Source organism: Bactrocera neohumeralis, chromosome 5, assembly GCF_024586455.1.
Source record: "Bactrocera neohumeralis isolate Rockhampton chromosome 5, APGP_CSIRO_Bneo_wtdbg2-racon-allhic-juicebox.fasta_v2, whole genome shotgun sequence".
Classification (NCBI taxonomy): Eukaryota; Metazoa; Arthropoda; class Insecta; order Diptera; family Tephritidae; genus Bactrocera; species Bactrocera neohumeralis.
The window spans coordinates 57,691,397-57,703,675 of NC_065922.1; the positions used below are offsets into that span (position 1 = coordinate 57,691,397).

The window sequence follows — 12,279 nt, forward strand, 5'->3', positions numbered from 1 at the left end:
CAAAAAATGGTGTTTATCAACTTTCCGTGCGCATAGACCGTCTTTGCCTTCTTCTCCTCGTGAAGTTCACTGGTTTGGCTTTTCCTACTCCTTCGTCGTGGAACTCTATTTTGCCGACAGTCACGACTTGAACTCTTTCCAGTTGCGCTTAAACGGTGTCAAATACTGCCGTAACTTAGTCTGAAATTTGATCTTGTTGTCCGAACAACCCGTCAGCTTTCTCATACCCAACATTTCATGTAGGACATGTTTAAATTTATAATCTGTGGTTCATGACATTGTGACGGAGCACTTAAACATGCACAAGGTGTACGCGAAGATGGTCCCAAAAGTTCTCAGTGACATCGAGAAATTGCAGCGAGTGGAAGTGTGCCAAGAAAATTTAAACATGTGTGAAAGTGACCATCAAGCATTTTGAGACGATGGAGGGGATCCAAGCAGCATGCCCCACGACTCTCAAGGTTATTCCGGAGAATCGACTTAGTCCTATTACTGTCCGGACAAACCCTGTATTTTGCGATAGTTGGGCTAAATACTTATTGCGCCGCTCTTGTATATGCTCTGGCGAAATTAAACATTTTCTAGACCAGACTAAAGAAAACTTAGTAGTTTACTTATTTTTTGTTACAATAAAGAATATTATATTATATACGAACTCAAGAAATCTACATCTAGCATTAGATTATTTGACTAATACTCTTATCACGATTATATTTATTTTTGTCATATTTTAGCTCTAGCTAAATATTTATCCTGTAAATTAAATCCAGTCACGAATTTCGGCATACCTTTTTTCTTATGATATAATCTATCTAAATTTTCTCCTACTAAAAGCACTCACTCACACAATTCATTTCTCACCTCACGCTACATACACACTTAGAAACGGCACCAAATGTTTATCGCTCATCAAGCTTGATACCCGATTGGTGTGCAAAGTCGCCTTTATTGCCAGCCATTTTGTGTGCTTTAATTGCATGCATAAGTGTAAGTTGGCAAATTGTCATTTGTCAATAAGAATGAAGCACGCTCAGCCTGCTTGCAACATTTCATAGCGAATCCGCCAACACTTTTTACAACGACACCTTCTCATTGATGCATCGCTACTTTTTAATGATTATAAGCATTGCCGGGATACTCGTAACCGCCGTTGTCTCACTGTTTAAATCGTCATCGGCAGAATGAGCAAACAATTGAAATGCTTAATTAAGTAAATGTTTAATTGAATTTATTTTATTGCGCTTTTTAATTAAATCGTTCAAAGTTTTGTTGCGAAAAACGCCACAACCGGTAAATGCCACCATGACACTTGTGCGTCTGCTGGGAGCTGGTAACAAGTAATGGTGGTAGGCGTGACAAAGTTTCGAAATGGCTTCATTAAGCTACGGTGTCATTCATGCAGACTGAGGATTCGCAGCTTAATGACTTCATAAATGCGACTAATTGAAAGGTGTTTCGTGGCAATCAGCCTCTTCGCAAATAAAATCATTATCATTAATTGCACGAGCCTTAGTTTGGTTGCAGTTTTCAAGTGATTAACGCTTTAAAAGAATTAATATGTACTAAATGGTAGAAATTGTTTACAAAAAATTGTCAGTCTAGAATGTTTAAAATTAAGGAAATATTTAAAACGATTTTATTACATTTAAAAACACCCAGCTTTGAACACTGATAAAAATACTTCAGAAGCCATGTCATATTCATTTACAGTAATACAACTTGTGTAAGACTTATTTCATCTGCCTTGGATATTTGGCTGGATTCATGACAAAATAATGGGATAAAACTGAAAATGCATGTACTTAAATTTGATTATATTATACTTTATAAAGTTTAGTTTTTTAACAAATAATTTAAACAACAGGGCTTCGTATAGTTTTATATGAAAAATCTTTCTCAAAAATATATGTGAAAATTAACTTTTTGTTCAGCGCCGGACCGAGACAATTTTCCGCACCTTCTAATCCTGTTTTGTCCCACCAACAAAATTTATAATTTTTGAAAATTATTGAGGTTACTTTCTTTAAAAAATACTCATATTCCAAAGGTTTAATATAATTATTTAAAAAGATTAAAATAATTAGTGCAATAAAAAAGTTAATTATTTTAAATATGTTCTTGCCTTTAATTTGGAAGAATAACACATGCCTGTTTTAAAATAAAAATTTGCTAATTAAATATGTGAACAAATACATTAAAAATGTAGAGAAAATTAATTAAATCAACTTAAGGTACTTACAACCTTGACAGTAAGGCCTAACTTAGGCTTACGGCTTTTGATTTTTTTTATTGAAATTAAAATCCAATATGACGGATAATTGCGGAAGTGATACTTATTAAGGCAAGTTAGCCATGTCTGTCTGTCAGTCCGTACATTTGTGTATATGTGAACTAGTCCCTCAATTATTGATCGATCAGAATTTACACACCCGTCCTTTTCACAGCAAGAAGCTGCACTACAGCACATAGCTCTCATACAAAAGCGAACGATCGGAAAGAGTGCTTTTATGGAAAACTGTTTAATTTGACGAAATATTTTATATGTGTTATTGCCAAGTCAGCAGTGCAATCTCCGAAGAAATTGTCATATCGAGTCCTTATAGCAGATAACTGTCATACAAACTGACCGATCGACCAGAGACATTAAATTTTTGGACGATGGACGACGAAAGTGAGCGAAATCGAACTACAGCCGCGCCTACTTCCCATATAACAAAATTGTATATTTCATCTGATTCTTTCTTTTCGAGTGAACAAATCAAAAAGCAATTAAGCAAACTTAGCACGAATAATTCCTTTAGAGTATGACACCTTATAACTAACAATTGACCAAATCCAAAAAAACACTGTTCCAGGTCCTACGTTTCGAATATTTTCACAATAGTACCTATAATTGACTTTTCACCGAAAATATTGGTCAATGGGACAGATTTATAATTAACATTCAGAGAGAATCTTTTCCTTATAGTAGAATTTCTGTGTGCTTCAAAAGGGATGAATGGGTTCAATATGTATACCTAATGTACAGTTTTCGAACTTCCGGCTAATTTTATACCGGCCAATATGTGAGTTATCTTAATAAAATTGAGAGAGCATTTTTTTCTTATATCGGTGCACATTTGTGCGTAGAATGAATAAAATCGGGTGAAAATTCGCATCAGACAACATGTAACTGGGAGGCCTTATGTACGTTAAAGTACTTTCTTGGGTTTAACTCTTGCAAGTGGCAAGAGTATGAAATGTTCGATAATACCCGAATATAACTCTTCCGTACTTGTTTGTTTAATGAGATTGCAGTTTTATTGTAAGAAAATGGATACAAATGAATTATTCGAAGTATTGCTCATTGCTTGTCACAATTTTTTCTTATCTTTCTCATTTAAGCGTTTCTAGGTACATCGGTTTTAACAGGTTTGGCAACGTGTGTACAAGCGAGGTCATGCAGAAAAATGACTTTTTCGTGCCTCTCCTGGTATTGAGGTCCTAAGGAAGCCAAGTCTCTTGTTTCTCTATCGTTCTCAGTACATGTAGTCGATCCTCATCGAGCAACGTCCCCAATTCACCGTCGTCATTGAAATGACGAAACTAATCACGGTACATTGTTTCACTTGGGGCATCACCTCCGTAAACTTTTTGAAGTTACCGATGTGCTTCAGCTGCAAATTTTTTTTGCTGAAAGAAGAAAATAAACACTTCCCTAAAAGTATACGACAAATAAATAAATACCCTAATGTGGAAACCCAATTTCTTTTTCATAGGTCTAGGTTAAGTTTTTCACGTTTTTGATATATCAAAAGCGTTCACCACTACCTGATAGAGCCATCTATTGACAAACTGTGAGAACTTAGTTGCGCACCTAATACTACCTATATAGCAGAAAACCCTGCCTTTTTTAAGTGGCTAAAACTCAATTTCAGTTCAGGTATTTTGTATAAATCAGACAATGAAGATGGTAAGCTAAAATCGTTAACACTTCATTTAACCTTAACACTTCACTATCATAGTCACTTCTTTCAGAGAGCAATGTAAAATTTTTGGTTAAATTTAATAATATATTTGCATTGATTGATTGATGCTTTTACTATATCTAAGGGAAGTTAATTTCACACTAAATGGTCCTCATTAAGTATTGCTTCAGCACAAAGAAAATATGTATTCGTCACAGGGTACTTTTGTGTCCAGTCTGGACGTTAATCCAATAACAATGAAGGTAGTTAACAACTGTAAATTTTTCTAAAAATATTTATTTAAAATATATTAAAATTAAATGATTTAAATACTTTCTATCTTAATATGGAGGTTATATGAGCAGAATCAAGAATCGAATATACAAAATTGACAATTCCGCATACTACAACTAAGGTTAAGTTAATAAAGCGTTAATTAGTTCACATCTTTAAATTATAATTTAATTAATTATTAAAGCTCAATGTCACCCTCCATGACAAACTCTGCTATAACATTTTATAATAAAGACTATCCACGTCAATGATACCATTAACGTCTGCAAGGTCCTTACGCAAACAGACATATCTAAATCACAGAACAGTACGCACAAGAGATACCCATTTACCCCATTCCAATCAAACGTTCATGTGGTCACAAAGCGACCTAAAACCTAATGGCAGCAGATACTCGAATTGCATTGTGATTTGAGTAGATTTGTGCAATTAAGTGCTCCCAAATAAAAATGAAAGTGTACAACAAAAATAGCAAACATTGTCTCGTTGTATAGTGTATATAAATAAATTGAAAAACATGAGCAGACAAACTGGTAGTTAGATATCGTGTTTACTTATCAGTTGTACTATGTACATATGTGCTGCAAATTCAGTAAATGGAATAGTAGTAGTATATATACTACTCGTTTACCGATAGTTAGTGGAGAGCAGTATGCGACACACATATACACATGCATTAGAAACTAAGCATAAAGGGGGGTGTGCAAAAGATCCCCCGTGGACAAGGCAAGACCACCACAACTAAACAATAAAAACCACAAAGACTACTGAAATACTTAAGGCTATTTTACGGATATCAAAATACAATGAAACATAAAGCAAAACACCAACCGAACACAAACAGCCAGCAAAAACATTGAGTCCATACGCCGGCATGGATAACCGTCGAGATATTTCAGCTACCAGGATGCGAACAGAACAACAACAACAAATTTACTATCAGTAACACCAACATCGCACCCTCGAACTCGCTATGAATTCCAATTGGTATGGTACATTGTGAATAATATTTATGCTTGTTTGTAACTATGAACAAGACATACATACGTACATACATACATATGTATGTATGTCATGTGTACAGGAGTGTACAGAATAGAAATAAGAGTGTAACTGCTAGATATTTTGAGGCCATAAAGACAAACTGAAGTTTGTTGCGTATATTGTTGTTATTGTTTGCGGTTAAGTACAACTTCAAGTCGTAACTTTATGTACATACTTAAAATCATTTTTACATAAATACATACATTTATATAAACGTGGAAATATTTATAAACTTTAGAAAATGCAAGCGTATACGAAAACAAGAAAAAACGTTAACTTCGGTTGCACCGAAGCTAAATACCCTTCACAGGTGCATTTCTGTTAGTAACTATGTGTTCAGTTTGTATGGAAGCTATATGCTATAGTTATCCGTTCTGAACAAGTTTTTTAGAGATTACATTGTTGCCTTAAAAAATAATCTATACCAAATTTCGAGAATATATCTGGTCAAATGTGAAAGTTGTCCATTCAAGAACTTGATTCCGATCGTTTAGTTTGTATGGCAGCTATATGCTATAGTTAACCGATCTGATCAATTTCTTCGGAGATTACATTGTTGCTTTAGAAAATAATATATACCAAATTTCGTGAATATATCTTGTCAAATGTGAAAGTTGTCCATTAGGGTGTGTCATTCTGAGGCAACCTTTTTTTTTTCAACTGAAAAACAGGCTAAAAAAATGTGAAATGGGGGAGGGATGGTAAACTCGATTCCAATTCTACTCGAGAATCGAGTTTTCTCGTAAAATAATCGATTTTTCGAATGTCAATAAGAATCGACTTCGACTACTGAAGATCGATTCCGAAAAATCGATTCTTTTACGAGAAAACTCGATTCTCGAGTATCCATACTGGCAGCCATCGCGTGCACATATAATAACCTCCGCACAATAACAACCACAAAAAAATGATTTTTTTCCATGTTATTTATATGGAAAACAGAAAATTTGAAACAGGCACCTCTCAATATTAATATTAAGAGCTCATCTTTTGAGTGACTTTCCTTTCCACAATTTCAAAAGTTTTTAGCCTGTTTTTCAGTTGAAAAAAAAGGTTGCCTCAGAATGACACACCCTATTGTCCATACAAGAACTTGATTCCGATCGTTTAGTTTGTATGGCAGCTATATGCTATAGTTAACTGATCCGAACAATTTCTTCGGAGATTACATTGTTGCCTTATAAAATAACATGTACCAAGTTTCGTGAATATATCTTGTCAAATGTGAAAGTTTTCCATACAAGCATTTGATTCCGATCGTTCAGTTTGTATGGCAGCTATATGTTATAGTGGTCCGATAACGGCCGTTCCCACAAATGAGCAGCCTCTTGAAGAGAAAATGACGTTTGCAAAATTTCAAAACGATATCTTAGAAACTGAGGGACTAGTTCGTATATATACAGACAGACGGACAGACAGACGGGCATGGCTAAATCGACTCAGCTCGACATACTGATCATTTATATATATACTTTATAGGGTCTCCGACGATTCCTTCTGGGTGTTACAAACTTCGTGACAAAGTTAATATACCCTGTTCAGGGTATAAAAACATTGTCTTATACATCCATTAGGGTGGGCCAAAAAAATTTTTATTTTTTCATAAAAAAACAAACATTCATAAGTTTGAGATCTTAAGTGCTTATATGGGTTGCCTCGTACTATTAACAAAGAAATTCTGAAATTGTGGCACAAAGAAATTGTAAACTCGACCATTGCGACGCCATTTCCGGTGACCCCTCGGAAAACAGTACGCCCGCATTGGCAGGATAACTACTTACAGTATGATCTAAAGTGAAAAAATATGTTAAAACCTTAACATAGAACTTGGACGATAGAAAAAAATTTAAATTTTTGTTTTGGCAGACATTTTTACAAAAAAATTAAAATGTCAAGGAAAACTTCGTGAAAAAACCTGGAAAAAAATCCTTCGTCCAAGTCATTCAAAATTGTTTCTCAAAGACTTGTGTAAAATTTCACGAAGATCGGTTTAGTAGTTTTCGAGAAATTTTGACAACCGACTTCAATCAATCAGTTTCGAGAAAAACGCGTTTAAAGACGGCGCAAGGTCTCAAGACTCCGAAACTATTACTCCGATCAATTATCAATTTAGGGCAAAATTGTAGAGAAGTTTTAATAAGATAATAAAAAACGATTTTTTTGAAACCCGTTAACCCTTGCAACCCTTAAGTTTTCATCAAGCTTTTCCAACTTTGTTTACTGTATGCGATTTTGTAAAGTTCAACTTATACTCAGTTATTAATTTGTAATATAAATGAATTATAACGGTATACTATATAAGGAAAAAAAAATCGTTTTTTGGAGCACCCTAATATGTATACATATAGTATATGGGCATGTACATAAGAAGTTTAATGTTAAATTTCACTTGCATAAATACATACATAATATACACATGCTTACATAACAGTGAGCACTCTGTAGAGTTGGAGTATGTTGTGCCTTTGTTTGGGGGGCGAACGCAGTTGTTAGTTATAGGCGTGTCGCCAAATCGTAAATCAAATTGAAGTGGGTCGCAGCCGGGCGGCCAACATGCGCAATAACAACAGCAACAATAAGAACAACCGAAACCGCTATTTGGACAACGACAGTATATTGCTAGGAATGTTAAAGAAAATGTTAAATAACAAGACAACAGAGTTTCATTTACAAATACATAATGTGTAAATACATATCACTTTCATAAAGGAATACATATCCGTAAATACGTCTATTAAAATTGAATATAAATGAACGAAATGTACTTTAAATTGGATAAATCGATAATGAAACAACACTTAAAGCAAGCAAATAGAAAACATTTAACAAACTATACCACAATAATGTCGTAGGACTTTTGAAATACCCTGTATATCCTGAAGTATAGTACGAGCATGTAAAGCGCTGCAAAGTAGTATACGCAACGACTAACGGGGAAACCCTCTGTGTGGGATGTAGTAAGCATGCGACGTAGATTTTTCGAAATTTGCTGAAAGGAAGAGCGCTTTATTTCAGAAAAAAGCTCCACATGTCGCGAATAAAATTTCGACCTATAAGTAGTAGTAAATCGATATCTTAGAAAATGAGGGACTGCTAAATTGACTTAGCTCGGTATAATGTAATGTTTAACCGATTTCGAGGTTCCCTACCATTTTATTTTTTGAAGATTATTTCTTTCAAATGTTGGCCGTCTTCTCCAATTTTCGAACATTTCGGCTAGTAATTGGAAAATGACACGAGTGATGTTTTGCTAGACTTTACATATCCCCACAGGAAAAAGTGTAACGGTGTGATATCACACGATCATCGTGGCCGAGCCAAAACGTGAAATTATCTGTTCACCGAGATTACGAGCTTCAATTTCAGACATCAAATAGTCGATTATCATGGCACGATAACGATCGCCATGGACGGTTACATTCTCAACAGCATCATTTTTCAATGAATATGAACCAATGATTCCACCGGCCCACAAACCACGCCAAACCGTTGTTTTGTTTACATACCCATTGAGCCAGAAATGGTCCTCATCGCAGAACAAAATTTGGCTCTAAGACGTTGGATGTTTTTGGAACTTTTCAAGGGCCCATAGAAGGAAGCGATGTCGCTTGGGTAGGTAGAGCGTCTTCAGTTCTTGCACAAGCTGTATTTTGTATACTTTCAATTTAAGATATCCACGTAAATACGTCAGTAGTTCCATACGTGAATCCGAGTTGCTGCGAACGTTGAGTCGAATCTCCCCGGTCTACATGTACACTCTCAGCCACGGCTACTATATTTTTTGCTATGAGCTGGACGTGGTCTATACGGTCGAATAGAATCCAATAATGAATGCTAGGTGTCAGGAGGGGTGATCGTGTTGCGAATAGTACGATCAGTAAGCCGACTATATTGACCGTAAATTGAAACATATTATTTAAAGAAAGTGAATTTTTGTAATAAAGTTGAACGATTTGTAAACGTTGTTTAGGCGTAAGCCTTCCTAATGCCAAACAATACTGTCATAAAGAGGCTATTGAAAAATGTATCTCTATTTTGATCACCCGTTGTATATGTATATACATATGTATATTTTATAGGGTCTTCGAAGATTCCTTCAGGATGTTACAAACTTCGTGATAAAATTAATATATTTTGATCAGGGTTGATTTTTACCCATTTTTTTTTTTTTATTTCATTAATCCTGTGAATAATAATGGCAACCCTTTAATCCAACAGCAGGTTAAACTTGACCTCTTCAAGGCTTCAAAATTTGCGATGCTTAAATTACTAGTTCGCTATTGGACTTTCTTATTGAATTGCCAATGAACGAGGGCAACGTTGGCCATCACAAATATGTATCCAAAACCCTATATCCATTAAATTTATTTATTTTTTTCTCTTGGTCACAGGCACTCGCACATGGCGTAAGTTCATATCTACTTGTCTACCTGTTTACCTGCCCTGCCTACATGTGCTTGAATCCCGCCTGCAACGCTTTCAGTGCCGCTCAATCTCATCATTAGCAGTCGCCGATTCTGTGGTGGCCGATGACAAACGCTGGTGGTTGCTTCAGCTGCAGACTCCATGCAGACAGCAATCGAGGGTGTGACAGACAACAGTAAGAAGGAAAAGAATCAAAAAACAAGAAAGAAGTATATCAACTGATGCAACAATTGCAAAATTCTTCCGAAGTGCTAAGGCCATTGTTGGTGTTTTTCTTTTGCTTCCACTCGTCAAATGTTCTCTCTTTTACTTACTCTTACTCTCCGGAGATGAAATGTTGGCGCGCTGCTGCTAACCTATGTTTAAATTTAAGAGGGTGCCAACACTCGAGTGAGCCGTGTGTGAATTACACCCTTTTGCACCGGTGTATTGCGCTTAATTATTGTAATTTATTATTTAATGTAATTCCTTTTGCAGGCGCCCTGTGCATTGAGTATTAAGCAGCGCGCGCTGCACACTGCCGGTTGGCTGGCTGGATGCCTGGTGATGAAATGTCGAAAATTTCCGCAAATTAAGAAAGCACAATTGAGGGATTTGCCATTGATCGATTGCTACTGCAGGCGAAAAGTATAAAATTATTGTAATTAACTTGTTGGCATGTTGCCACTGCAATGCTGCACACCGTTGCGTTTGCTGCCACCAAGCCGGCAAGTTGTTCAATGTGCAATAAGTAAACAAACGTTGGGCTTGGCTAGACGAAGTAGTGCGGGAGTGTGATATTGAATTCATTGAGGATAGCACGTCATCGATTAGCTTTTATGCTTGTTTACATTATGGCATGATTTGATAAGTATCGTTGGAAGGTGACGAACATAATTTCAATTTGGAACACCCTCCGTTTAAGAATTTATTAACAACATAATTTACATATGGTCTAAGCGACTTAATAAACGGAAAGTGAAATAAGATAAGATACAAAGAAGATCGATATAACTCGAAGTAAGATTTGCTACTTGAAGTGCTGAACACAATGAGCGCGACAGACTGCAAACGACATCTGTCATATTAGAATACACACGTTCTTATGGACACAGTTATGTAGTTGTGCAGCTGCCTCAATAACTATGTCCCTAAGGACTTGTGTATTTTAATAATTGACAGATGTCGTTTGCAGTCTGTCGCGCTCATTGTGTTCAGCACTTGACTGTTCTACCATGACCCCAAATGTTATAAAATATTCAAATAGAGATAAAAACGTGGCTACCACCATAGACACTTATAGAGTCATGCCAAGATGTAAGCTAAAACATGTAAAAACGCTAACGAAAGACAGATGGACAATGGCTAAATCGACTCAACTCGTCACGCTTGATATATACTTTACAGGATCTCCGGCATTAACTTCCGAGTGTTACAAACATCGTGGCAAACATAAAATACCTTATACAGGATATAAAAATTTTGTTTGTCCGGGAATTATTTTACTTTAAAAAGGCTTAAGACCCACTCGGAACGATCACAGTCCAATAAACCTTTGTAAACCTTTTTCATTTTCATGGAATTATTAAAATCAGCCCCTATAGCATATAACATAGCTGCCATCCAAACTGAAGGATCGGAATCAAGTGCTTGTAGGCAAAACTTTGTCATTTGAGAAGAAGTCTAATTTGTCAGAAGTTATTATTTAAGGCAATGGTGCAATCTCCAAATTATATTTCTGCATAGCGAAACCTTCCCCAGACATTTCCTTCTCTATGAAGGATATCCCGCGCACAGATGTTGAGTAAACTTTTTCACGGATGGATCAATGGATAGGGTAGGGGCAGATTAGAGGGGGAATCTTCTGCCTTTTTGCAAAACCGATAAGCCTGGAGGAGAGCGCATATTTACCCCAATTTCATTAGATTGAGACCGAGTCAGTTCTCCCCTTTACTCTTGCGCTCTAGCTTTAGATATATGGAACTCCCGAGTGCTGGTCAGCAACTAGAAATTTGGCGATTACAAAATCTTTCTCATCCAAGAAAAACCGCAAGAAGTAGTTCTTAGCTTTTCACATGGTTCATCGCGCCGTAATGGTAGATGATCTAATCCGGGCCATAGAGAAAAAACTTGGATACAAAGATGTCCGGGCTCCTCCTAAAACTGCGATCCTGGGAGGAATTGCTTTCAATCTTCACCGTCTTTCCTTCACTGTCTCTGACTGGAAAATGCGACAAGGATACTTCTCAAATACACATCAAAACTGTATGAAGACAGGTGAGGTGGAATCATTTAGGCTTTGAAGTTGAAAGAATTGGTTAACAAATTTGTGGTAAACTCGATACACTTCTTCGATTTATAATCAACTGGCGATCTACCTATCTAAGAATTTTAGAATAAAAAAAACACGGCTGTTAAAGCTGCCTATACGGCTGGTCAGTTGCCTCCGAGCACCTGGAGAGTTAGGACAAACATTTTCGCGCGACATGTTTCTGTAAGTGGAGCAAGTCGAAAATGCAAATTCGTTAGATTCTGTGTGAAACTCGGTAAATCTGCGACAGAGACGTTTGATATGTTCAAGCAGGCTTAC

General features: G+C 36.2%; 1 protein-coding gene across 1 annotated transcript in view; it reads left to right on the forward strand.

Moving 5' to 3' along the window:
* LOC126757894 (dynein axonemal heavy chain 2) overlaps positions 1 to 12,279 on the forward strand; it is a 38,807-nt gene that overhangs the window by 7,026 nt on the left and 19,502 nt on the right. The gene's annotated exons all lie outside the window — the stretch shown is intronic.